The sequence below is a fragment of the Schistocerca americana genome, chromosome 4 (genome assembly GCF_021461395.2).
Source record: "Schistocerca americana isolate TAMUIC-IGC-003095 chromosome 4, iqSchAmer2.1, whole genome shotgun sequence".
NCBI classification, from domain to species: Eukaryota; Metazoa; Arthropoda; class Insecta; order Orthoptera; family Acrididae; genus Schistocerca; species Schistocerca americana.
In genome coordinates, this window is record NC_060122.1 from 477,507,575 (window position 1) to 477,534,445 (window position 26,871).

Below are 26,871 nucleotides of genomic sequence, written 5' to 3' on the forward strand. Positions count from 1 at the left end.
TAGATGTAGACACAAAATTAACTGCCTGTTGATGACATTCACTTACATGAAGTTGTTAGTAGGCATCCGATGAGGTACTGCTATTGTCAGAACGAGCCATTAGCTGCCACCCATCTGACATATATATAATCAGAAGTGGTCTGGACGACAGAGAGCTGGTTGCAGTAATGACACAGTGTGTGCAGATGGCATGCACAGTGGACAATAGATAGGGGTAACGATGATGGGGAAAGGGACAATGGATGCTCATGTGGAAGAACCATGTCCAGGCAGTTGCTTTCAGATGTTGACCTTGCCTTGGCACAGCTGTTGGTCTTATCTCCATGTCATCGGCAGTAAACAGATCCTCAAGTAGTGGCACCTTTGTGGCACGCATCCTCCTGAACACAAGTGGCTCTTTCAGAGGGATTCTCTGCCAGCACTGGCTGCACATATTAGAACAGCAGGTCAGCAACCCCCTGGCATGCATCTGTCGCACCCTCACTGCAACCATCTGTGCCTCTGACTAAAAGCACACACCCAGTCTGGAGCACCTGGGACGTATAGTAAAAGTTGGAAGCTAACCTCAGGTAGTGGTACTGGGCAGAGCGCATGCGGCAGTGTCAGGGGCCGCTGAGCTGTAAGATCTCTGCTTGGCTTCTTCCATGCAGCAGTGAGGTGCTATATATGCTGAGAAATGGATCCAACACTCAGACACCTGACGAGTTGAAGATTGCACTAAACTCTTTTTTAACTGTCTTATAGATGTGTACCACACATGAAATGATGTAGGTACTATTGATTTGTGGCTGGTCCCTATCACTCTGCCTGCTTAAACATCAGTCACAAAGTAATTTGATCAGAGTGAAATAGCAGGGTTGGTATAAATGCCTTGAAACACTGCAGATGTAAACAGTGGACCACTATTGGAGACGTTTGCCCAGGGCAGGCCTTCAGTTGTGAAGACCTTCTTGAGAGCTCACAATTAATTTTCGTGATTGTGAAGTGCATGCAAAGGAAGCTGGACAATTCGACAGGATGTCAACCATCACCATCCTTACACAATTACGGATAGGGCCCACAAAGTTGATGTGCATGAGATCGCAAGGCTGACTGGATGTGACCAATTGAGAAAAGCTCATGGTGGTGCTGCCTGCTCCTCAGTGCTTCATTCGTACTCATGGACGAACTTCTCAATTGGAGAATCGGTGTCAAACCAGTAGACAAAACACCATGTGAGAATCTTCATTCAGGTCATACTCCAGTGGCCACAGTGCAGAAGAGCAAGGATAAGTGCACGCAGGCAAGGAAGAACAACGATGAGGTGGGTTCTCTGTGTTGGCGCTAAGGAGGAGAGTGCTGTTGTCTGCCACCAGGCATTGGAGGAGGAGGAAATAGATGTGGGGTGGGTGAGACTACTTGGTGGGCATTTGCTTGGGCCAACCATTGCACACAAAATCCATTACTCGTTGGAGGATGGGATTTTATGGGTAGCATGTGCTATGCTATAAGTCATTACCAGAAGTATACCCATGGTGTACTGCCAGTGGACGTTGATCTGAAAGCAGACAGCTTCAGCTTTTTTTAAGGCTAGGATGTGTTCTGTGGGCAAGTGCAAATACACCTGCACATTAACATGTTCTACTTTGATTTGTAATGAATCTCATAGTAAAATATACCCATAAATAAAGCCCAAACCTGGAGTCATCCAGTGGTTCTGCTTGAAAGTCATGAATGGGGTCCAAAGAATGCGACCAGTGGCTTATTTTTGGTGATGAGATGGATTTTCTTACCAAAGAGGAAAACGCATATCTTCCAGGCTATGTACACAAGGATCAAAGCCGCCTTTTCTCTATGAGAATAATTGTTTGTAAATGTTTTGGAGACTCATGTGATAGGCTGTTCAGAGCTGTCACCATTTCTTTGAGGTAAAACTGCACCAAACTAATGCTGGGAAGCATCTGTTGTGAAGACGAGTAGTTTGCCTGTTGTGAAAGTATTGAAGCATTGTGGTATCCACGTGGTGTTTCAGAAGTAATGATCAATAAGTCACACATGGAAAGTACAGACCGGAAGTAGCTAAGAAGCTCTTATAAACACGGGTCTGCAAGTCAACCATTGTCGCGATAAAACACATTTTCTGTTGCAGTTCGTTAGTGTATAGGAACAAATGGCGTCTCTAAACGTTAAAATAGTTGTTCGACATGTTGTCCATGCATCTGAATCCGACATTGAACTCGTCTCTGAAATGAGTTGCGAATCCTCTCAGGCAGTCGTGGGGAATTCTGTAAATGCTGAAAGGCTGCTTCAGTCCGCAAGCGTAGCTCCTCAAGACAGTTGGCCTCAGTAGCGTAGACCCGGCTTTTGACATGATCCCACACACAGAAATCCATGGGGTTTAAATCCAGACACCTTGGCAGCCACGTCACAGGCCCTCCTACCCATCCAATGTACCGAGCGAGGTGGCGCAGTGGTTAGCACACTGGACTCGCATTCGGGAGGACGACGGTTCAATCCCGTCTCCGGCCATCCTGATTTAGGTTTTCCGTGATTTCCCTAAATCGTTTCAGACAAATGCCGGGATGGTTCCTTTGAAAGGGCACGGCCGATTTCCTTCCCAATCCTTCCCTAAATAGAGCTTGCGCTCCGTCTCTAATGACCTCGTTGTCGACGGGACGTTAATCACTACCCACAACCACCATCCAATGTTGAACATACGTCTGAGTTAGAAGTCGGTCGACACGTAAATGTGCTGGAGCACTGTCACACATGAACCCCATGGTCTGGCGTTGGTTGAGTGGGTCATCACCATGTACATCTATAAGTACAGTCCACAGAAACCTCATGTTCTGCTGTTCAATTAGTCTCTGTGGAAGGAAGTGTGGTCCAATTATGTGGTCTCTGAGCAGTCCTGCCCAGAAGTTCAAAGAATAATGTTGCTGATATCGTGATACATGTGTTGCATAATGACTGAAATTGGCCCAAATGTGATAGTTATGGTAGTTAAAAATCCAACCTCATTCGTTAACTGAATACTGCTTACAAACAGGTGATTCAGGGTACACTGTTGTTGCACCCATTGGCAGAAATTCTCTTTTGGTGGAATGTCTGCATAGTTGAGGGCTTTTACTTGCTAGAGATAAAAAGGGTAGAGAAATGTCAATATAAAATCCGCCACACACTGCTATGACTCAGGACATCATCTCGGGTAGCAGCCCTCCTTGTTGAAGTACTTGGACGCTCGTGTACAATGAGCATCATTTCCTCAACATTGGGTGTTATGGATCTGGGTCGAACATCTCTTACATGGTTTCTCTAAGGCGCTGATGTAACCGGCTACATGTACGCCTGACGGGCAGCCTACGGATAGGTAAGGCTTCTTCATACAATCTTGCAGCCTTAAGGGCATTGCCATTCGCTTTGCCACACATGAAGTCCATGTCAGCGTACTCTTCATTGTTGTAATCTCTGTCCCTCGTGCCTTCACGTTCGTAACTGATTATGAGGCCAGCACGGCACAGTGCACAGAGTGGAGGGAGAAGTAGTTGCGCATGAGTAAACAAAGATATAGTCGATCCCAAATCTTGAGATACAAACGTAAATGCTGTGGTATCTAGAGGTGTGCGCAGTTGGTTCCCAACTCAAATTAATGCGATATCTCGGCAACGATTAATTTTAGCCCCATGTTTTTGGAGCTTTTTAGCTACTTTTGGTCTGTACTTTCCATGTGTGAATTATTTATCATCACTCCCTGTACAGTAGTGAGTTAATATGGGTGAAAGCTATGGCACAGTTTGGAGACCATACGCAGCGATCACCTTTTTCATGCAACTTGTTTAACAGATGAATGCTATCTACTGTGTTGGGGAGTAATTTCCAATAATTTGACTTTGACTAGAAACGACTGAAGTAACTTCATCTTCCGTGATTTAGGTAGGTTACCCATCACAAATGCATGTAGCTTTGGCGCCGTCCTTCGGAATTATATGGCCAAATATTCGATACCTGTATGAAAAAAATTTGGTTTCTGCAGATTGTACTTAAGGCCCCTGCCTGGTATTTTAGTAAACAGACTCTGTAGGTAGTTGAGATGATTCTGTTGAGAGAAACCGACGACAACAGTGTCATCAAGATAGTCTGCATAGTAGGGAACACTTTGTGTTAACTCTTCTAAAAATGTCTGGAAAATGGGGGAAGCAATCGTGGCGCTGAACGGCAGGCCCGTATAATGGTACAACCGGAAGAGAGAGTTGACGACTGTAATCTGTTGAGAGGCGGAATAAAGCCGAAGCTGCTGGTAAGTGTCTTCCAATCCAGTTTTTGAAAACACTGCACGCCAGTTTCGTGAGTATTTCTTCAGGATGGGGAATAAGGTAGGAATCCACTACCAACTGGATGTTATCAATATACTTAAAATCCCCAACAAATGCGATGCTCCTCAAGCTGGGAAAAACAGTTGCAATGATACCAATGCTGTTCAACCTGTTCAGCGCTCCGTGATAACCGGCCACAAAGCAAACGGAACAGGATGAGTGAAACCAGTGTGGGTTCAAGGATGATGTGGACCTCATATTCTTTTACAGCAGCCAGCCCCTGCGAAAACCGAGACCTGAAATCCAGGTAGAGGTCGTCCAATGCCTGTAACGGAATGTAATAAGACACAAGATGCACGGTATTCAGGATTTGAAAAGCATATGTGAAAATGTGAAAGCAAAAATGTTTTCAGGTCTCTCCCGTCACTCACGAACTGGCCTTGTACAGGAATCATCTGATAACCATAACCGAGCAAACGACGATTTGTGGAGGAAAGAGAAGGGTGACCCAAGAGATGATACGTTTCAAGACTAACGAGAGACACAGAGACCCACACACCGAACTGATGTAGGTGAACGTCATCAACAGGCAGCTGCTTCTGTGTCCCTGCCACCACTGCTGCCATTGCTTCAGCTGCCACAGAGACACCTGGGAGACTCTGTAGCCTCTTCAGCCATGACCATCTGCTCTCTGTCTTCTTCTGCCAGGGCCTGTGGCACTGGATCCCCAAAGGGGACTGGTCGTCAAGTGCTGAACAAAGCACATAATGCTCTGTACGATGGAGAGGAGGAATATACACGCTGCTCCTGCCTTGCACGTGCTTCTCGCCATATTTCAAGACTAGGGATGAGTGCATGTTTTCTCGCCTAACGAGAAACATAGGAGAGTTTCTGCTCATAAAATGAGCAGGAAATTCGGACGAAATTCGGAGGACGAGAGCAGACATGCAGCCAACAGCTCATCGCAGCAAAGGTAAATACTGCGAGCAGAGGTGTAAACTTGTTCGTTCACCAGCTTGTGTCAACTGTGAACTCAAGCAACCTTGAGTAATCTGTTGCTCAGCTTGTCACAGAAAACTAACCCTGCTCCGAACTTAGAACCAGAATCGGATGAGTTGTCGTAATACTGGCAAACTTCACGATGTAGTAGTAAGAATAATTTTGTAAAGAAACTTCTGGTAAGAAATTTGATATTGTGGTGTTCAGAGTTATGTCGATTACTCTGGACGAAATGCATTATCTCAACAACTGTTCTAACATTGTCACATTATAACCTATGTAAATTCGTGTATTTCTTTGACAATAATTCTGCATTAAAACCAGTTTGTGTACAGCTTAAACACCGTTGTGTTCTGTCTTAGAATAAAGGTCCACTCCATAACCCAGTCATTTATTCTATACACGCTTACGCACTCACAGGCATTTCTGCTGATGTCTCACGAAAGAGAAAAGGAGTGGAGTGTCAGAATTGTTCTAATTTTGGGAGACTGAGTGCTTTGCTAGGTCATAATCAAAACAGCTTTGTACTAATATGAGCAAGTAACTCTTGAGGCGTTAAGTAGCAGATAGCAGTACGGTCCTTTTACGTTATAGTCAAGATGATTTCAATTTGTGGTATACATTTTTGGGGAGAAAGTAATATTTAATGGCATTTTATTTGTGATTTGTATTGGGGCGCATGTTGACGCGCTTCTCCACTTCGCACCCTCTGTATCCAGAGGAATGCATTGTGTGAGCAAATACGGATAGGAAGTGGTGTAGATTAAGGATAGGAATGGTGTTTTACGTAATTATTTTGTGAATTTCGGTGTGTTTCTTTACGTGCTGCGTTCGCGCCACGTGCTGTGCTGGCAGGGGATGAGCGCCGCAATACCATCGGTATTTCGCGTTTGTAACGTGCTTTCATGTAAAAATATTAAGGTAAATGTTCTGAAATGAGAGGGGCTCGTTTTCTGCAAGTTTTGGAAATTTCCATGTGGCTTTCCTTGTGTGAACATTGAAGGTAATTGCTCACACCACGTGGCATGTGAGGGTGGCTTCTGGCTTAATAGACAAATGGACACTATACTTAACCACTCAGAGAACAATTCTTAATGTAACTATTTTGTGGTGTCTCGTAATTTTTGAAAGTTTTGCGATAGTTTTGTGTCCGAGCCCGGCACGTTTGCGATAATGGACGGTCTGGCCCCGTGTTCAGTATGTGCTTCGTTTGGATAAATATCCAGTACTTAATTATTTCGAATGACCAAGGCCTTCAGCCATCCCTGTCGTGTTAAAATCAGAGCTTATGCCGTAATATTTTGTTTGAGAGGAGCGTCTTTGCCCGCTTCTGCTAACTTGCGCTGGGGTCACCTGAGCCGCGACGGCGTGACCACAGCAATGGCTGTAGAAACGCACTTTAATTCGATTTATTAACTAATAAGTGCAATAACTCGTAATTCTTTCTGTCCGGTTTTTGATTTTGATTATGGAACTCTCAAGTTGCAGCACATTGCGTAGCCCTATCTGGTTTCTGGCATTTGCGCTTTGTGTATAAAATCGGTGCTGTGAGTAAATTTATGTGTGTGTGTGTAGGGGGGGGGGGGGCACATTTTACATGAAGTTATCGCGTTGATGAGAGAGAGAGAGAGAGCAGAATGTTCGTCCCATCAACTTCTGCATAGATTGGCCCACAGTAATATGAAATAGAAGAGCATATGCATAGTTCGTTAAGAATTGTGTGTACAGTAAAATGTGTGTAGGATAAAATGAAGGAGTTTTGTTTAAAGAATAAATCTCAAATCTATCACAGACAAAATCATGAAGCTGTAATCGAAAATGATACCCCCTTCCTAATAAAATCCACTCAGTAACCAATAATATGCAATGAAAGTTAGTTACTGATCCTATAAAAGATGTTCGATGAAAGCAATTGTCAGAGGCAGTATTCTTATCAGGTTCAGACAGTATTTATATCCCTAGCTGAGGCACGCTTCTAGCACTCGGTTACCGCCTCCGCCCGTATCCGTTGGATTGGTGTGCAACGATAGTTATCCGTTGCGCACATTGTTTCCTTTAAAAGTTATAACATTCATTTGAAGTTTATATGATTTGTTTTGCACCAGTAATCTCAGTATATGGTACGAGAGGCACTTGGTAGAACAGTACCGTAATTAAACACAATTAAAACCACCCAGTGAAGATACGAGCTTTTGGTGCATGTCTAGCAAATTAAAATTTTATAATCACCTGCTAGGGGATACCTAAGCAGTTTTTAACGACATGGAATATATATACCACATATCAACAACGTTTCAGTTTGCAGTTTTATTTGGTTTTGTTATACTCTCTGCATATGATTATTTTCTGCAAATACAGGACAGTCTTTTTGCAGATTCTGTTTATATGAGTACCTCTTGCCTATCCTTGTGAAAGAAAATTTATTTCACATGCTGTGTGAAGGCTCTCCTCTATCTCATAATTTCAGGCTACTTACTATCCCCATCTCCGGTCTTCCCGAAAAGTATAGCATCTAGATTAATAAAGGACGACCGACACATAGAAAATTAAGAAGTGAAACTCTGTAATTATATTTAGGCGTATCTCCTACTAAGTACCTATCCGTTGGATGTTCTATTAATTCTAATCTGACATCATAAATCCACTTACTTAATTTTTTTCCTCGTGTCAGAAGGATACAAAGTATATGCAATCAAATATATGCATAAATATGTAACAATCAAATTTAAGTAAGTAGATTACAAAAAAAGAAATTGACAAAAGCTACATTCAGATAACAACTATCCAAAACTGAGCCACACCTCGTGCACCCTCACTGTCAAGCAATAACTCCCCCTTCACAGTCCGCAGCTCGTGGTACTGCGGCAGCGTTCTCGCTTTCCGCGTACTGGGTCCCGGGTTCGAGTCCCCGCGAGGTCGGCGATTTTCTCTACCTCGAGATGACTGGCTGTTGTGTGATTTTCATCATCGTTTCATCATCATTGACTCGAAAGTCGCCGCAGTGATGTCAGCTGAAAAAAGGACTTGCAATTTCGGCGGCCGAATACCCCGCATGGGTATCCCGGCCAACAATGCCGTACGATCATTTCATTTTTCCCATTCAGAGTACGAAAAGGGACACAGAGGATACTGCCACATATGGCTGACGCTTTCTTGGCCAAACTGGCATTCGCTGTCCTCCGATGTTAAGCCATAAGATTTAAACCATGTGTTAACCCTGCCGACACCACCAGTTCTTATTCCATTAAGTGACCTCCAGAAACTCCAGTCCTTGTTGAATCTTATTAGATGTTCTCGGGGTTCCATTTAGTCGTGGTGCTTAAAACTTCGCAGTAAAATTCTTGTCCTGTATGGAGGTGTTTCTGTGTCTGGAGGAAACTTTACTTCAGACTGGTCTGAAACTGTTCGCGGGCGTTCTCAGCCATCAATCTTTCATGAGCCGGAGCGGCTTCTCAATGAATACTTGGAAGTGCAATGTCAGCAAGGCAGTTTATACGTCGATTAACCCGCATACTTCGTTCAGGGCAGGGTCTACAATGTTGTAAGGGGTTAAACAATACCACACAGGCGATGCGTAATCTGCTCCAGATTTGCTTACTTACGTGTTCCAGAATTTACTAATATTTACTTCTTATTTTCTACTACAAGTAGATTACGAGCTCAGTAATGTGATAACTTACCTTAGATCTCATTTTGTGTTGTATTTAAACCATTTCTGTCTATTTAGTTCCCATTTGAAGTATAACAATCAGGATCCAACAGTTTTTCATCTCCAGGTCACCACGTATTTTATATTCTCGTCTTAAGCCCTTCCTTTATAACTCAAGGGAAAAAAGTCACTGTGAGACACTTCGTAAAATTTCCATCCATTTAAGGAGAGCTTAGTCGTCTGTACTTTCCTGATGAGTTCGTCCCGTCACTCGGCAAGACTGAGACGAGGAAAAGAGACACTTTACTTGGCGATACGTGCCATCTAAGGGCAAGAGATACCGAATTTGAATATCGTCACAAAGGAAGGTAGCGCCTAGTCGCAATATGCTACGGAAAAGTCTTATAAATATTCAAAACTGCAATTTAAACTTTGAAGAACGTTGCAGCGGTATTAAATGACATTTGAAATTTTAATATCGGGGAAGGAATCATAATAACAGTGTCGCTGGAAGTAGGCGCTAAAGGGGAACTTATCCGGTCTGTGAGAGGAACGAGGAATCTGCACACGTGATACCGGTTTCATAACGCCGCAGCAGCACGCCCCCTGTCCCCACCCACCCCCACCCCCACTCCTGCCCTTACCTCCAGCCTACCGCCCTACCGCACTGTGGGCGAAAAGTTTCCAACTAGCTCGCTGCATATGTGTTATTCCTTGAGCTGCCGTTGGTGTGCTGCTATCATTCTATCGTTTGTTGACTTGTTTCGCATTGAACAACGAATAAAACTGTTCCCAAATGGAAGTTTTTTATTAGTATCTAATGTTAATTGTTGCCCATACGGGAGTGGTAAAACATCCCAATTACCATGGACGTCCGCAGAATTTTTCCAAGAGGGGGCAAGATTCTAAAGTGAAATTTCCGACGTAACTGATATAGCGTGTTTGAGAATACATCATGCCCCAAAACTAAATATACGACAAATACACGAAACTTATTTTATGTCAACTGATTGAAAGTTACTCACTTAGGAGTTTCGAGGTAGATTGACACTCAAACGTTAAATTTCAATAGCATGGACGTCAAATTATTGATTCAAAAATTTAAAGATACTTCCTAATATGATCAAATCCAAGGTATCTAACAGGTTATGGAACTAAAAGTTTGAAAACTTCGCAAAAACATATTAATATACCGATGGTGTCAGGTTGAAACTTGAAATTACAAATCTGAGAAAGGAAAATTAGAATTTCTGCGAAAATAATATTCGAAACTAACATAAATCAATAGTGCTCGAAATGAAGAAACTGGAATAATTTTTAAAACTAGCTTATTCATCCTTAAAGCTATATACAACTTTTTTTTTTTTTTTTTACTTTCAGCGTTTAAATTGCTACTGAATTTATTACGTCCATCCCATGAATTCTAATTCTTAATGTTGACTGTGTTAACTAAACTTGTACAAAATGTATTTTGGAATCTGAATTCTCGTGGTTGGTTAAGGAAAGTGAAGACCAGGGCCAGTATAATACTAGATGAACTCTCTCAAACCTGCTTTCAAATTGTCTGGTAGAATCGACTTTTAACATCCTAGGGTTCAACCGAGGCCTTTGAGGTCCTCCAATTTGTCACATTATTGTGCGTTCGTGGCGACTGGACAGCAGGATTGGCAGCTCTCTGACTGTATGTGGTGACCTGTCATGCCTTTCTGAATTTAGTTTCCTGAGGAAGACATGTTTTCTACCTTGAAATCTGACATATCGCCCGAATTATTCTAGCGCAGACAATTACAAGTTACACTACTGGCCATTAAAATGGCTACACCAAGAGGGAATGCAGATGATAAACGGGTATTCATTGGACAAATATATTATACCAAAACTGACATGTGATTACATTTTCACGCTATTTGGGTGCATAGATCCTGAGAAATCGGTACCCAGAACAACCACCTCTGGCCGTAATAACGGCCTTCGCACGCCTGGGCATTGAGTCAAACAGAGCTAGGATGGCGTGTACAGGTACAGCTGCCCATGCAGCTTCAACACGATACCACAGTTCATAAAGAGTAGTGACTGGCGTATTGTGACGATCCAGTTGCTCGGTCACCATTGACCTGACGTATTCAATTGGTGAGAAATCTGGAGAATGTGCTGGCCAGGGCAGCAGTCGAACATTTTCTGTATCCAGAAAGGCCCGTACAGGACCTGCAACATGCGGTCGTGCATTATCCCGCTGAAATGTAGGGTTTCGCAGGGATCGAATGAAATGTAGAGCCACGTGTCGTAACACATATGAAATGTAAGGTCCACTGTTCAAAGTGCCGTCAATGCGAACAAGAGGTGACCGAGACGTGTAACCAATGGCACCCCATACCATCACGCCGGGTGGTAGGCCGGTATGGCGATGACAAATACACGCTTCCAATGTACGTTCACCGCGATGTCGCCAAACACGGATGCGACCATCATGATGCTGTAAACAGAACCTGGATTCAGCCGAAAAAATTACGTTTTGCCATTCGTGTGCAGATTTTCGCCGTTGAGTACACCATTGCAAGCGCTTCTGTCTGTGATGCAGCGTAAAGGGTAACCGCAGCCATGGCCTCCGAGCTGATAGTCCATGCTGCTGCAAACGTCGTCGAACTGTTCGTGCAGATGGTTGTCGTCTTGCAAACGTCCCCATCGCTTTACTCAGGGATCGAGACATGGCTGCACGATCTGTTACAACTATGCGTAAGAGATGCCTGTAATCTCGACTGCTAGTGATACGAGGCCGTTGGTATCCAATGCGGCGTTCCGTATTACCCTCCTGAGCCCACCGATTCCATATTCTGCTAACAGTCGTTGGATCTCGACCAACGCGAGCAGCAATGTCGCGATACGATAAACCTCAATCGCGATAGGGTACAACTCGACCTTTATCAAAGTCGGAAACTTGATGGTACGCATTTCTCCGCATTACACGAGGCATCACAATAACATTTCACCAGGCAACGCCGGTCAACTGCTGTATGAGTATGAGAAATCGGTTGGAAACTTTCCTCATGTCAGCACTTTGTAGGTGTCGCCACCGGCGCCAACCTTGTGTGAATGCTCTGAAAAGCTAATCATTTGCATATCACTGCATCTTCTTCCTGTCGGTTAAATTTCGCGTCTGTAGCAGGTCATCTTCGTGGTGCACCAATTTTAATGGCCAGTAATGTACACTCCTGGAAATGGAAAAAAGAACACATTGACACCGGTGTGTCAGACCCACCATACTTGCTCCGGACACTGCGAGAGGGCTGTACAAGCAATGATCACACGCACGGCACAGCGGACACACCAGGAACCGCGGTGTTGGCCGTCGAATGGCGCTAGCTGCGCAGCATTTGTGCACCGCCGCCGTCAGTGTCAGCCAGTTTGCCGTGGCATACGGAGCTCCATCGCAGTCTTAAACACTGGTAGCATGCCGCGACAGCGTGGACGTGAACCGTATGTGCAGTTGACGGACTTTGAGCGAGTGCGTATAGTGGGCATGCGGGAGGCCGGGTGGACGTACCGCCGAATTGCTCAACACGTGGGGCGTGAGGTCTCCACAGTACATCGATGTTGTCGCCAGTGGTCGGCGGAAGGTGCACGTGCCCGTCGACCTGGGACCGGACCGCAGCGACGCACGGATGCACGCCAAGACCGTAGGATCCTACGCAGTGCCGTAGGGGACCGCACCGCCACTTCCCAGCAAATTAGGGACACTGTTGCTCCTGGGGTATCGGCGAGGACCATTCGCAACCGTCTCCATGAAGCTGGGTTACGGTCCCGCACACCGTTAGGCCGTCTTCCGCTCACGCCCCAACATCGTGCAGCCCACCTCCAGTGGTGTCGCGACAGGCGTGAATGGGGGGACGAATGGAGACGTGTCGTCTTCAGCGATGAGAGTCGCTTCTGCCTTGGTGCCAATGATGGTCGTATGCGTGTTTGGCGCCGTGCAGGTGACCGCCACAATCAGGACTGCATACGATCGAGGCACACAGGGCCAACACCCGGCATCATGGTGTGGGGAGCGATCTCCTACACTGGCCGTACACCACTGGTGATCGTCGAGGGGACACTGAATAGTGCACGGTACATACAAACCGTCATCGAACCCATCCTAGACCGGCAAGGGAACTTGCTGTTCCAACAGGACAATGCACGTCCGCATGTATCCCGTGCCACCCAACGTACTCTAGAAGGTGTAAGTCAACTACCCTGGCCAGCAAGATCTCCGGATCTGTCCCCCATTGAGCATGTTTGGGACTGGATGAAGCGTCGTCTCACGCGGTCTGCACGTCCAGCACGAACGCTGGTCCAACAGGCGCCAGGTGGAAATGGCATGGCAAGCCGTTCCACAGGACTACATCCAGCATCTCTACGATCGTCTCCATGGGAGAATAGCAGCCTGCATTGCTGCGAATGGTGGATGTACACTGTACTAGTGCCGACATTGTGCATGCTCTGTTGCCTGTGTCTATGTGCCTGTGGTTCTGTCAGCGTGATCATGTGATGTATCTGACCCCAGGCATGTGTCAATAAAGTTTCCCCTTCCTGGGACAATGAATTCACGGTGTTCTTATTTCAATTTCCAGAAGTGTATTTTGTCCCTGATATGTTTGTGTCAAATAAGTAAGTAAAGATATACGCAATAAAATATAGTATGGCTATATTCTTCATAGCCTGTTGCAAGAGCTCGGCTGTTTAAAAATGATTGTCAACCAGCAAGGCATCAGGAGTCTATTTCGTACGCAGACAAATGAAAGACTACTGTTGCGCTTCCGTTGTGAAGTGAGGGGAGGAGACGCTTTTCCGAGGATGTAGACAGATGATGAGATCGTCTATACAGCTGCCATGTACACGTTGTGCTAGGAATCCGCTCATCAGGATGTTTCAGTGATTCCTTGCGGCAACTGGACAACGGCTGTGTGCAGAAGAGACAGAAAAAAATTGGGACACTATTTCCTCACTTTTCTGGGAAGGTGCCGATTCATCACGACTGCGGAATATCGCCGAAACCGCCACTGCGCTATGAAGTCGGCATAATTTCCAATCAAATGTGTGTCAACCACAAGAAATTAAGATTTTATACTGATTGCTGACGTTATGAACAGGCCAATCACATAAATGGAATCACCACCTATGATCGAAGTCAACGAGCAATAACCACTAGCAGGTGACAGGTGGCAGCACTAGCAGTGGAGGACATATAAAGCGTCTCTGGGGGAACGTGGAAACAGTGCGGTGGTTGTCGAAATGCGGAAACGGAGCAGTTTAGCTGATGTCCAAAATGGCATGGTCATTGCCTTTCGGACCAATGGTGGGAGTCCCTAAGGTGTTCGAGAGCCGACATGGTTAAAGTGTACGTAAAGTGTACCGTCGAAGTCAAAATTACGCTGTCCAGAAACGGCGTCGAGGTAACTGTGGTGCACCACAGCCCATAGATCACAGAGGTGAATGACAGCCGCGGGGGATATACAGTGGTGAGTAGTAGTGTAGCTGTTGAGCAGCTGACCACCCAGATGCATCAAACGGCTACCAGCAGTGTCTTCATAACAATCGTTCAGCGAACGTTGCTGCGTTTGGACCTCCGTAGCAGGCAACTGGCTCATGTACGCATACTACATCTATATATTTACTCCGCTAGCCACCAAGCGGTGTGTGGCGGGGGGCACAATTCGCTCCAAAGTCATATTTGCCCCTATCTGTTCCACTCGCGGGTCGCACGAAGGAAAAACGACTGTCTGAACCCCTCAGTACGAGCTCTTGTTTCCCTTATCTTTGAATGATGACCATTACGCGATTTGAAAATGGTAGTAATAATACATGCTCTACATCCTCGGTGAAGATTGAATTTCGGAATTTAGTGAGCGGCCCCTTCTGTTTGGCACGTCGTCTATCTGCAAGTGTGTCCCACTTCAAACTTTCTATGAGATTGGTAACGCTCTCGCCATGGCTAAATGTACCAGTCACGAATCTTGCTGCTCTTCTTTGGACCTTCTCAGTTTCTTGAATCAGACCCAACTGGTAAGGGTCCCATACAGACTTACAATACTCTTAAGACTGGACGAACTAATGTATTGTAAGCTATTTCCTTTGTTGAAGGACTGCATTGCTTCAGGATTCTACCAATAAACCGCAATCTAAAGTTCGCCTTACCATGTTACTTGTGTAATCTGATCATTCCATTTGAGATCATTTCGAATAGTCACACCCAGATACTTGTCTGATGTTACCGCTTCCAAAGAGTGATCATTTATTTTGTACTCATACATTAATGGGGATTTTCGCCTTGTTATATGCAGTATGTAACCCTTACTAATATAACTGCCAGTCATTACACCACGCATTTATTTTCTGCATATCCTCATTGATTTGTTCACAACTTTCGTGTGATACTACTTTCCTGTAGACAACAGCATCATCGGCCAACACTCTGGTGCCGCTGTCAATACCATCAATCAGATCGTTTATGTAAATTGTAAAAAGCAGAGGACCTATTGTGCTGCCCTGGGGCACACCTGAAGTTACGCTTGTTTCTGTTGAAGTCTCCCCGTCCAGGACGACATACTGCTCCCTGTCTTTTAGAAAACTATCCAACCGCATATGTCACTGGATAGACCGTAAGCGCGCACTTTTTGTAGCAAGCGACAGTGCGGAACTGAGTCGAACGCCTTTCGAAAGTCGAGAAATATGGCATCAACGTGGGAGCCGGTATCGAGAGCCTGTTGTATATCATGCACAAAGAGGGCCAGCTGTGTCTCGCATGACCACTGTTTCCTAAAACCGTGCTGGTTTCTGCAGATGAGCTTCTCAGAGTCTAGCAAAGGTCATTATCTCTGAACACAAAATATGTTCCATGATTCTACAACAAATCGATGTCAGTGAAATTGGCCGGTAATTATGTCCATCCGATTTTCTACCCTTTTTAATGATTGCTATGACCTGGGCTTTCTTCCAGTCCCGTGGAACTTTCCGCCGTTCCAATGATCTCTGATAGATGACGGATAAGAATGGTGCTATATTTGTAGCATAGTCAACATAAAATCTTGCGGGGATACCGTCCGGGCCAGATGCCTTTCTGGCGTCTAAAGATCTTAACTGGACCGTCGACCAAGGCTGGAATCTGTATTCCAAGGCCTCAACTGGACGTTCACTGAGTGGCGACCTTTGTCCATCGGAGAGACGGCCGTTGGCGTTCACATCGTGAAACGTGTGAAGAAAGGGTCCAGGCCAGAGCAGGGAGCGTTACTGTCTGAGAAATGTCTTTGTGGCATTCCCTGGATGGTTTCGTCATTCGGGAAGGCGGGGTGGAGTAACGCAAGTATGCATCTATTCTTGGTGACCATGTCGATACCCACATGCAGTTTGTTTTTCCTCGGAACGATGGGATCTACCAGCAGGACAATGCAACGTGTCGCGCAGCTGGCAGTGAACTAGCGTGGTTCGAAGAGCACCACGGTGAGTTTACCGTACTCCCCTGGCCACCAAACTCTCCGGATTTAAACCCAAGAGAGGAATCTGTATGACCACCTCTACTGGACTGTTCGCGCCATGGATCCTCAACAGAGAAAGCTAGCGCAGCTGGCCACGGCGCTGGAGACGGAACGGCTCCACATGAACCTCACCGACTCTCATCTCTCACGTCTGCGCTTCTGACAAGTGGTCACGTTAATTAAAACGTTTAAATATGGTAGTGTAGGACGTTGACAGTCTATATTTCTACATGGCATCGAAGTTTTCACGGCGGCACCTTGTATTAACGTTCTTGGTGTTATATTACAGACCGCAGAAATTTTCAGATCGTGATTAGCTGGGATCGGCATCGAAACACCTTAAGAAATTTGGAAATTTGTTGCAAGTTCCTATGGGACCATGCTGCTGAAGTCATCGGTCCCTAAGCTTACGCACTACTTAATGTAACTTAAACTAACTTACGCTAAGGGCAACACATACACCCATGCCCGAGAAAGGACTCGAACCTCCGACGCGGGCAGCCACGCGAATTGTGGCAAGGCGCTTCAGACCGCGTGGCTAGCCCGCGTGGCAAATTTTAAGAATTTGCTCAGGAAAAAATGATACAAACCATACCAAATTCGAGATTTTTCGCTGGTAAACGTAGGCGCAAACCTATCCAGTCAAAGGAAGACGATATACTCATACCATTCCTTCTATTCTCGGTCTCTAGCAAGACTGGGCACTTTAAATAGCCACTCATCATTTGACTGGTTTGATGCTGCACACCAAGAATTACCTTACTGTGCCAACCTCTTACTCTCAGAATACCACTTGCAACCTACAACCTCGGTTACTTGCTGGATATATTCCAACCTCTGTCTTCATCTACACTTTTTACCCTCTACAGCTCCCGCTAGTACCATGAAAGTCATTCCCTGATGTCTCAACATATGTCCTACCATCGTGTCCCTTCTTCTTGTCAGTGTTTTCCATATATTCCTGTCCTCGCCGATTCTGTAGAGAACCTCATCATTGGACGCCTTATCAATTCACCTAATTTTCAACATTCTTCTGTAGCACCACATGTTAAAGTCTTCCATTCTATTCTGTTCCTGTTTTCTCATGTATTACATATGGTATTACACCATTATCCTGACCTCCGTGGAAAATCAACAGCTTGATGCGTTCACTGAAACACAGTCACGATCTGAGCGCACCTAGTACCTACATGTGGATGTGGTGAAAATTACGTCGATCAGAGATTGCATAGAGTAGACGTGTGCTGTACTGGATATAGACTGCACCTCAAGTGTAGAGATCCTGAAAAATCAGCGATAGCGGAACACAGTCTTACGGAAAGACGTAAGATCAACTTTATAAATACGAAGATGCTCTCCCACATATCAAATTACTGGGATTCTATAATAAAAGAAGCCGTAGAAACGCAAGTCTGCATCGACAATAATTGTAACAGAGATTCAGGTTACAGTCTCACTGGTTTCCGGAGACGAACTCTTGAGACGAGGCGCCCAGTATATTTTATGTGGATTGGTGATTATAGGGGATGTGCCTCGTCCCCTAGCGCAGCCTAGCTCTGAGTCGCTGGGCCCGGTGAAGGATGGGGGTCTTGGCCGCCACACTATTGGCTTCCCGTATGTGAATCCTGTTCTCTAGGTGACGTCACACCGTCAATGTAAATCAGAATCCCAACAGGCTCAAACATTGGTTCTTTTACGTTTCAACTACATATCGTCACCAGTATAAATCCCTTTCTTCTCTCTCGATGGATTTGAATTTACGGTCCACTGCGACAAATGCACCAGCTCCATTCCCATAAGCCTATCCTTTCGGTGCATATTTGGATTTAACCCAGAAACCTCACTGCTGGCTAATATGGGGATTTAGTCAGATTATTGTACCTAGCATTATTTGAGATACAAAACTTTTTAAAACTGCTTCATTTGTTGAGAGAACTCTGGCATTCGATTATAAGGATTTAACACTAGAACGGTAGTGTTTCTGACATTCCTAAAACGGCGGGAAGGATCATTTCGACCCCACATTAAATATTTTCATATTTGACTTAAACATGAATTTATTTTGGTGTACGTCAGTCCCTATCTTTTCGTGAGCCATAAGAATAGTTTTTTAACATGGTAATTAATGCAGTACATGTTTCAGCAATACAATATTTTACCTATTTATAGTTATTCATGTTGAGAAGTTTCATACATTAATTATTTGTAGGATCTTCTCTTGACATGTTTAGTATTCTGGCCCACATTATACGCCCATAAGTTCTACACATGGCCTTGTACATCCCACTCAAGACATTGAAATCTGCTAGATGTTCGTTGCTCAGATGGTTCCTTTTCTATATGCACATTTCCTGAACACAGGTTGTGGCACTTTACACAAAGCTCGCTGGTCTTGTTGACTTTTCAGGGGCTAATTTGGGACTGATTTTGGTCTCGTATGCTCTTCTTTTGCCTGTCCATTTTTATGTTCTTTTGTTCCCCTGAATTAATTCGCCAGATGAATTTTGATCTTCTTCCTTTCCATTTTCTTGTTTGTCACTATTTTGTAAGTGATTCATGTCCAAGATGTAGAAGACATGCATCGACCATCTCCTACATATCAACCTTTAAGTAAAATCACGGGTCATTTGATCAATGACGTCCATCACATACTTTGATCCATTGAGGAATGTTATGGTGTCAGATTTCTTCTTTACTTCTTTGCTTTATTGCTATGCCGTGCAATCAGAAGATTTGAGGTTTTCATTCTTCTTTCTTTGATATACGGTTATACCGTAGTCCGTGTTGCCAATTTGATGCAGGATGCCGGTAGAATGCATTTCAGGACGGTTCTTGTTACGATATTGTTATTTCCAGTAAGTAATGAAACTTCCTTTTCTCTGAGCTCCTTAGCAAGTTGAAGTATTGTGAAGAATTCGTCTGTAGTCACGTTTCTTCCTTGATTTACAAATGGTTTCATGAAGTGCACAACGATGCAATCGTCAAGCGATTGCTTCCACCTTTTGAGATCATATTTGTCAGGATCGTTGGAAATAAACAGAGTGGGCCTGTACCTTGTTTTGATTAGCAACAGTTCCTTGTCTACAGTTACATTTTGTCCTGAACAATAAGATCGAATAGTTTTACGCGAACGTTCACTAAATTTCAGGTATAAGAGCGCATTTGCTGGATGGTAAGCGTTCAGCTTGCGTTGTTTTTTCAACTAAACAGAGAAATCTGAGAAGCTTCTGAAATCTTTCGCTTGGCATAACGCTGATGATGAAAGCAGGCGTCCAAGAATGCGAGCAACATTTATTCACAGGTACATCTTTTGTATAAATGATACTTCAAGCATATATGATGGCTATCAATTTTTCCAGTTCCTCGAGTGACACCATCCTATTGTTGGTTTTTAATAGTTTTCGAACATTTGATTCAGTATACGGTGTGAGGCAAAACGGACTTTATAACTTTGTAATTATATATAAATTTATTGAGATAACTTACAGAATCTATAGATGTGTCATTTTGTAGCAAACAATGTCATTTTGTACCAAACAGCCCCATGATTCACATAATAGTGTCAGGTGTCATTTTATTTCGATGTATCATTTGTGAAGCGGCATATATCCCGCAGGTAATAAATTTCTTCCCACACTCGGCACAGAGAATCTGGCGTAACATGTGCAGTGGCAGGAAAGATTCGATTATCCTTTTCGGCTAAATAGATGGGTAGGTGTTACGTCTGCCACAGACGGCCCCTGCCAGGCAGACTACACTCAAGACACCTCTGTGTACCATATAACATACACAAGCACTTGCAGGCGCAACCAAGAGGAAAACAATTCTTCAAAACAAACAGACTTTTTCTGCAGAGGTCGCCACACAGATACAGGGAAAGTTGGAGTACTCCGCCAGCCTCTGCAAGTTTTATAAGGCCAGCGCAGCAGCAGTACAGCCAGTTTATCGCCGAGCTAGGACCAGCTCCGATGGACCTCACCAATGCTCTTCATTAATGGTCATCTACAAGGTATTTGTTTTTGTGTGTATATAGTGATTGTTCGAGAAGAGTAGTTCAGTTTCAATAAAAGACATTATATTGAGTATTCTTCAGTAGGGAAGAAACAAACATGGTCTTCAGTGATACACAGTGGAAGAAATACAGTGGTACAGCCTCGAACTTTTGTGAAGGAACGAGGTGCTGCGCCGTCTTGGTGGTAGTAAACCATCCCATCTCGGTCATCTTCATCGATCTGTCGAATCAAAACAGATATTGTTATTTTTACTACATTTACATCACATTTGCCTTAAATTTCATTTATTTCGCCCACTCCAAATGTAATTATACGCCTCGAAATTATTCGGTCAGTTATTTAAACCTTAGAGCGAGGAGAAAAGTTCTCTCTACACCCGTTGCAGATATATCGAGACCCTCTGTGGAATTACATGCTTATCGCGTCGGTACGTGCACGGAAATTGTAGTCCTCGTCGAGTTGTATGGCTGGATACTTAACAACAAGCATGGTGGGCAGTCACATGGCTTGTCTTTGTCGGGACAGTTGTTATCACGTTTCTCCTAGTTTTTGCAGTAAATGGAAGGAAATGGTGGAGTGCAACGTAGCAAATCTAACAAAAGAAAGCATACTTAAAGAAAATATATTATGAGAAATATCAAACTTGCTTTGAATATGTTTTTACTGGACAATTTTACCTATTTTCCTGTTGTTATTGTCTCACATTTTGCCATTACGTTCTATTACGCAGCAGAATACATAATAGATGACCAACATAAAGCATCTAAAGGAAGTTTATTTACAATGGTGCCTCGATACTGGACACTATAACGGGGACGCACCTGTTTGCATTGATGGTTCGAGGCTATATTTTGGTGTTAGCACTGGTGGCACGCCCTACATTAGCCGACTTCCGTTTCGGACGTCGATGGAAATTACTATGCCTCCTGTGGAACGTACAAACCACGTGGAAGACTATTGTTATTGAGCTCGTATTTTCGGGAACAGCGCATTCGTAATCTTGTACTGTCGTTAAAGACAACGTTGAGCTACGAAATATGTATGCTTACTTTTCCCTGACGAATCATTGTCCTTATTTTTGGATATACTTCTAATAGGAGGATATGTCTGACTGCCAGCGTGTACTTCATAATATGAAGAAAATTTTCCATAGCTTCCTAGCGATTTTCCTACGACTTTTATTTCTTCACAAACGTTTTTATTATTTATAGGAATAATAAGTAGACTACTGATTGCGATTACCGAAAGTATATATACAGGGGCCAGAGATTTACGAGATGCAGAAGTGGAAAAATTTTGAATTGTTGTATAACAACCTGCATTTAAGATGCAATTCTGAATTTGAAACGACGTAACAGCTGTCTAATTTAATATCACTGTCTGTCTTATTTTACTTGCAGCTGCCGCTTTCAGCTGTCAGTTGACGATTGGCCTCAAAAGAAAAATAGTTGCAGAACCCAAGAAATGTTTTTTTTTAATTTTATGAATATGACTTTCTATTTACATCAGTGCTTGATTTATCTTTACCCAGAATTCGTCTTTATTAATAAACTGAAATATAAGAATTTCGGGAACAATGTTGATAATGGGTTTTTATATTTTTCTCATGGTTATTTGAAATATTACGTTGTTTTAATCATATTGATCTCTGCCGACGAATGAGTGTTTCGTCATTGGTTACTTCTCTTCCATTTCTTCCGCATTACCATCATGATCAATTTTAAAACAATGAAGTTACATAAATAATTATTTCTTTAGCTATTAATATCAGCAACTACATGTCGTTGCAAAGGAATTAAGGACTAAGAGGTAAGAATGAGGAAAAAACAAAAAAAAGATAAAAAACGATGAAATTATAAGCCAATAGTCATAATATGTTATCGAAATAAATGCCATCAAAGACAGCGTGAATCATTAATTGTGTAAGTTCTTAAGTAAAAGAGAGTTTCCGTGATAATGATACCGGCCATTTATTCACCCTTCGCTGTAGCTTCGGTATTTCCTCGATGTAAGGACAAATCCTGAACTGTAGTATTTCCCGTTAACACTGACGTTGTTTCCCCAGTACAATTCCAATACCTGTTTGGTATCCCAGGTACTTCATATCCAATCTCAGTACTTTTGTTGGCGGTACCAATGCCGACCGACTAAAAATACACGTCTTGCAGACTTTTTTCTGGAAAACCGCTGATCACTGCTATGTGATTCAGCATGTGCTATATCGTTAGTTGATTCATTTCATACATACTTCTTGCGGAAGCTATTACTTTAGAAATTCGTTGTTAGCTAATAGGGTGACGGCATGCTAAGTAACGAAATAAGAAGAAGGTGAGATGAAAATATTTGGTACTAGGAAGAATGCTTTTTTAATTTTTTAAGAAAACGTTATTAACTTAACCAACTAGCTTCTCAAGTCTCCTTTTCGTCTGCCTTCTTGTGTCATCGTCATTAGTACCCAGTAGAAACTGCTGTTTCCAGCGAATTGGTTTTGTGTGGGTGCACTGACAACGCGCGAAGTCGGCATGTTGACACCACGTGTGATGCTACGAGCTAGGAACACGCCCCTACCCTCCCCCCTTCCCCTAGCGCCAGGTGAAACCAATCACCTACCAACGACTAAGAATAAAGTCGATATTACACGACACACCTAATGTGTACAAGTGAGATGTAGGTGACGCCCTGTCTAACTACGGCACAAGTGCTGCTGCGATTTTAGCGGAGCCGGCTGCGGTGGCCGCTGCAGTCCGGAACCGCGAGACTGCTACGGTCGCAGGTTCGAAACCTGCCTCGGGCATGGATGTGTGTGATGTCCTTAGGTTAGTTAGGTTTAAGTAGTTCTAAGTTCTAGGGGACTGATGACCTAAGATGTTAAGTCCCATAGTGCTCAGAGCCATTTGAACCATTTGATTTTAGCGGACGGTTTATCCGCCGGAAAGAAATAGGAACCGTTCTATTCTGTTGTAGTTCCGGGCATGTGCAGCAGAAGAAATGTTTGCTCACATGTGCAGAACGCACCGTCTTGTGCGGGCTTTCTACTTGTAATTGTTTCACTTATCATCAGCAGACGAGCAAAGCGTGAGACCTTGAGGAGTCTTTTGGCTATTGTACAAGATTCCTACACATTGTCAGTGAGTAAATTTTTATTACAAATGCAGCAAGAAATCGAATGAAAATTCTCTTTTTCGTATTGTCCTCGAGATAACCTGTATATTTAACCCTAGAATACTAAAGAGGGAATATGTTGCATGGGTATTAAACCATCGTAAAGTTTACTACTCCATATTTTATACACAGGAAATCACTATATAGGTTTGCGTTAGTCAGTTACATTTATTAGATATTCACTGGTACGATACATACCAAATTAGGTACAAAATGTCCTGTTTTATACCCTACTACAATCGCAAATCTTACGAGGATTTGCCGCGCGGGATTAGCCGAGCGGTCTAGGGCGCTGCAGTCATGGGCTGTGCGGATGGTCCCGGCAGAGGTTCGAGTCTTCCTTCGGGCATGGGCGTGTGTGTTTGTCCTTAGGATAATTCAGGTTAAGTAGAGTGTAAGCTTGGGGACTGATGACCTTAGCAGTTAAGTCCCATAAGATTTCACACACATTTGAACATTTACGAGGATTTAGTAGTCTGTGGTTAATGATGTCTTTTTATAGTAGAAATAGAAGAAAGCGAAGTAAGTATAAGCTTGGTTATTGAGGCATATAGGAAGGACAGATGTCTGTATGATCCTTTAGATACGGTGTACCACAATAAGGAACTTGAGTTTTTATGTTCTATCTAAATGTGCAGGTAATTTTACTTTTGGTAAGTGTATGCTTCTTCTTAGCTGGAGAGAGTGCGCACGTGTTTGATTTGATTGCATCTTTTCTATTATTTCAGCCTACCAGGAAGAATACTGTTGAGAGAATTTCCGCAAGAGTCAGAGCATTTGTTCAGGTTGTGATCAGCGAGGACTGCAAAACCGTTTCACATCAATGCTGTCGCACTATTATGAAATTCGTTCCCTCATTAGTGTGTCAGTTGCACGGATCCCGTCATGCACGATCGATAGCAGCTTGTCATAACAACTGGTCGACGGGCTTCAGTTATCGACAAAGAGGCGTCAAAGTAGAGTTGTCACTGCAAAAAGACAAACAACACTGCGTAAAATAACCGCAGTATCGGTTGGACCCTAGACGACTCGAAAACCGTAGCTTGCTCAAATAAGTCCAGATTTCAGCTGGTTAAAGCTGATGGTAAGGTTCGAGTGTGGCGCAGACCCCACGAAGCCATGGATCCAAGTTGTTAACAAGGCACTGTGCAAGCTGATGGTGACCCTGTAATATGTCGGCTCGATCCTCTGGTCAATCTGAAACGTTCAATGATTGGAAATGGTTATGTTCGGTTACCTGAAGACCATTTGCAGCCATTCATGGACTTGATGTTACCAAACATTCTGGACAGTTCAGACGAATAATTTGGTCACCCAGATCTTCTGATATGAATCTCATCGACTTTTGTGGGACATAATCGAGAGGTCACTTGGTGCACAAAATATTACACCGGTATTAGTCTCGCAATTGTGGACTACTATACAGCCGACATGGCTCGATACTTCTGCAGCATACTTCCAGCGCCTTATTTGATCCATGCCACGTCGAGTTTCTGCATTAATCCGATCAGAAGGAGGTCCGACACGTTATTAGGAGTTACTGCATTACTTTTGTCACCTCACCGTATGTCTCTGCTTCCACCCATTTCTTTCAGCCAGGGTCGAAGCCATTTCCTACACCTGGGATTACGTTGCCTCTCCCCTAAGAACTAATAACGACGATGTCACAGCAATTGCTGAAGGTAATTGCGTCCTCCGCGTCTAAAATACTATGAAACGTAAACATAAATAATCATTTGTTTGTGGAATCATGACATAAAATGAACACTTATGTGCATAATTCTACATAATCACAACGTAATTCCATTCTATCTGCAAAATATGACAATAACTGGTGGGAATTTAAGGAGTTGGGACCTGCATAAACTGAAAGAACCAGAGGTTATAGAGAGTTTCAGGGAAAGCATAAGGGAACAATTGACAGGAATGGGGGAAAGAAACACAGTAGAAGAAGAATGGATAGCTTTGAGGGATGAAGTAGTGAAGGCAGCAGAGGGTCAAGTAGGTAAAAAGACGAGGGCTAGTAGAAATCCTTGGGTGACAGAAGATATACTGAGTTTATTTGATGAAAGGAGAAAATATAAAAATGCAGTACATGAAGCAGGCAAAAAGGAATACAAACGTCTCAAAAATGAGATCGACAGAAAGTGCAAAATGGCTAAGCAGGCATGTCTAGAGGACAAATGTAAGGATGTAGACTCTTATCTCACTAGGGGTAAGATAGATACTGCCTACAGGAAAATTAAAGAAACCTTTGGAGAAAAGAGAACCATTTGCATGAACATCAAGAGCTCAGATGGAATCCCAGTTCTAAGCAAAGAAGGGAAAACAGAAAGGTGGAAGGAGTATATAATGGGACTATACAAGGGCGATGTACTTGAGGGCAATGTTACAGAAAGGGAAGAGGATATAGATGAAGATGTAATGGAAGATATGATACTGCGTGAAGAGTTTGATAGCGCACTGAAACACCTAAGTCGAAACAAGGCCCCGGGAGTAGACAACATTCCATTGGAACTACTGACAGCCTTGGGAGAACCAGTCCTGACAAAACTCTACCATCTGGTGAGCAAGATGTATGAGACAGGCGAAATTCACTCAGACTTCAAGAACAACATAATAATTCAAATCCCAAAGAAAGCAGGAGTTGACGGATGTGAAAATTACCGAACTATCAGTTTAATAAGTCACGGCTGCAAAATACTAACGCGAAATGTTTACAAACGAATGGAAAAACTGGTAGAAGACTACCTCGGGGAAGATCTGTTTGGATTCTGTAGAAATGTTGGAACACGTGAGGCAATACTGACCCTACGACTTATCTTAGAAAATAGATTAAGAAAAGGCAAACCTACGTTTCTAGCATTTGTAGACTTGGAGAAAGCTTTTGACAATGTTGACTGGAATGCACTCTTTCAAATTCTGAAGGTGGCAGGGGTAAAATACAGGGAGCGAAAGACTATTTACAGTTTGTACAGAAAGAAGATGGCAGTTATTAGAGTCGGGAGACATGAGAGGGAAGCAGTGGTTGGGAAGGGAGTGAGCCAGGGTTGTAGCCTATCCCCGATGTTATTCAATCTGTATATTAAGCAAGCAGTAAAGGAAACTAAAGAAAAATTCGGAGTAGGTATTAAAATCCATGGAGAAGAAAGAAAAACTTTAAGGTTCGCCGATGACATTGTAATTCTGTCAGTGACAGGAAAGAAGTTGTAAGAGCAGTTGAACGGAACGGACAGTGTCTTGAATGG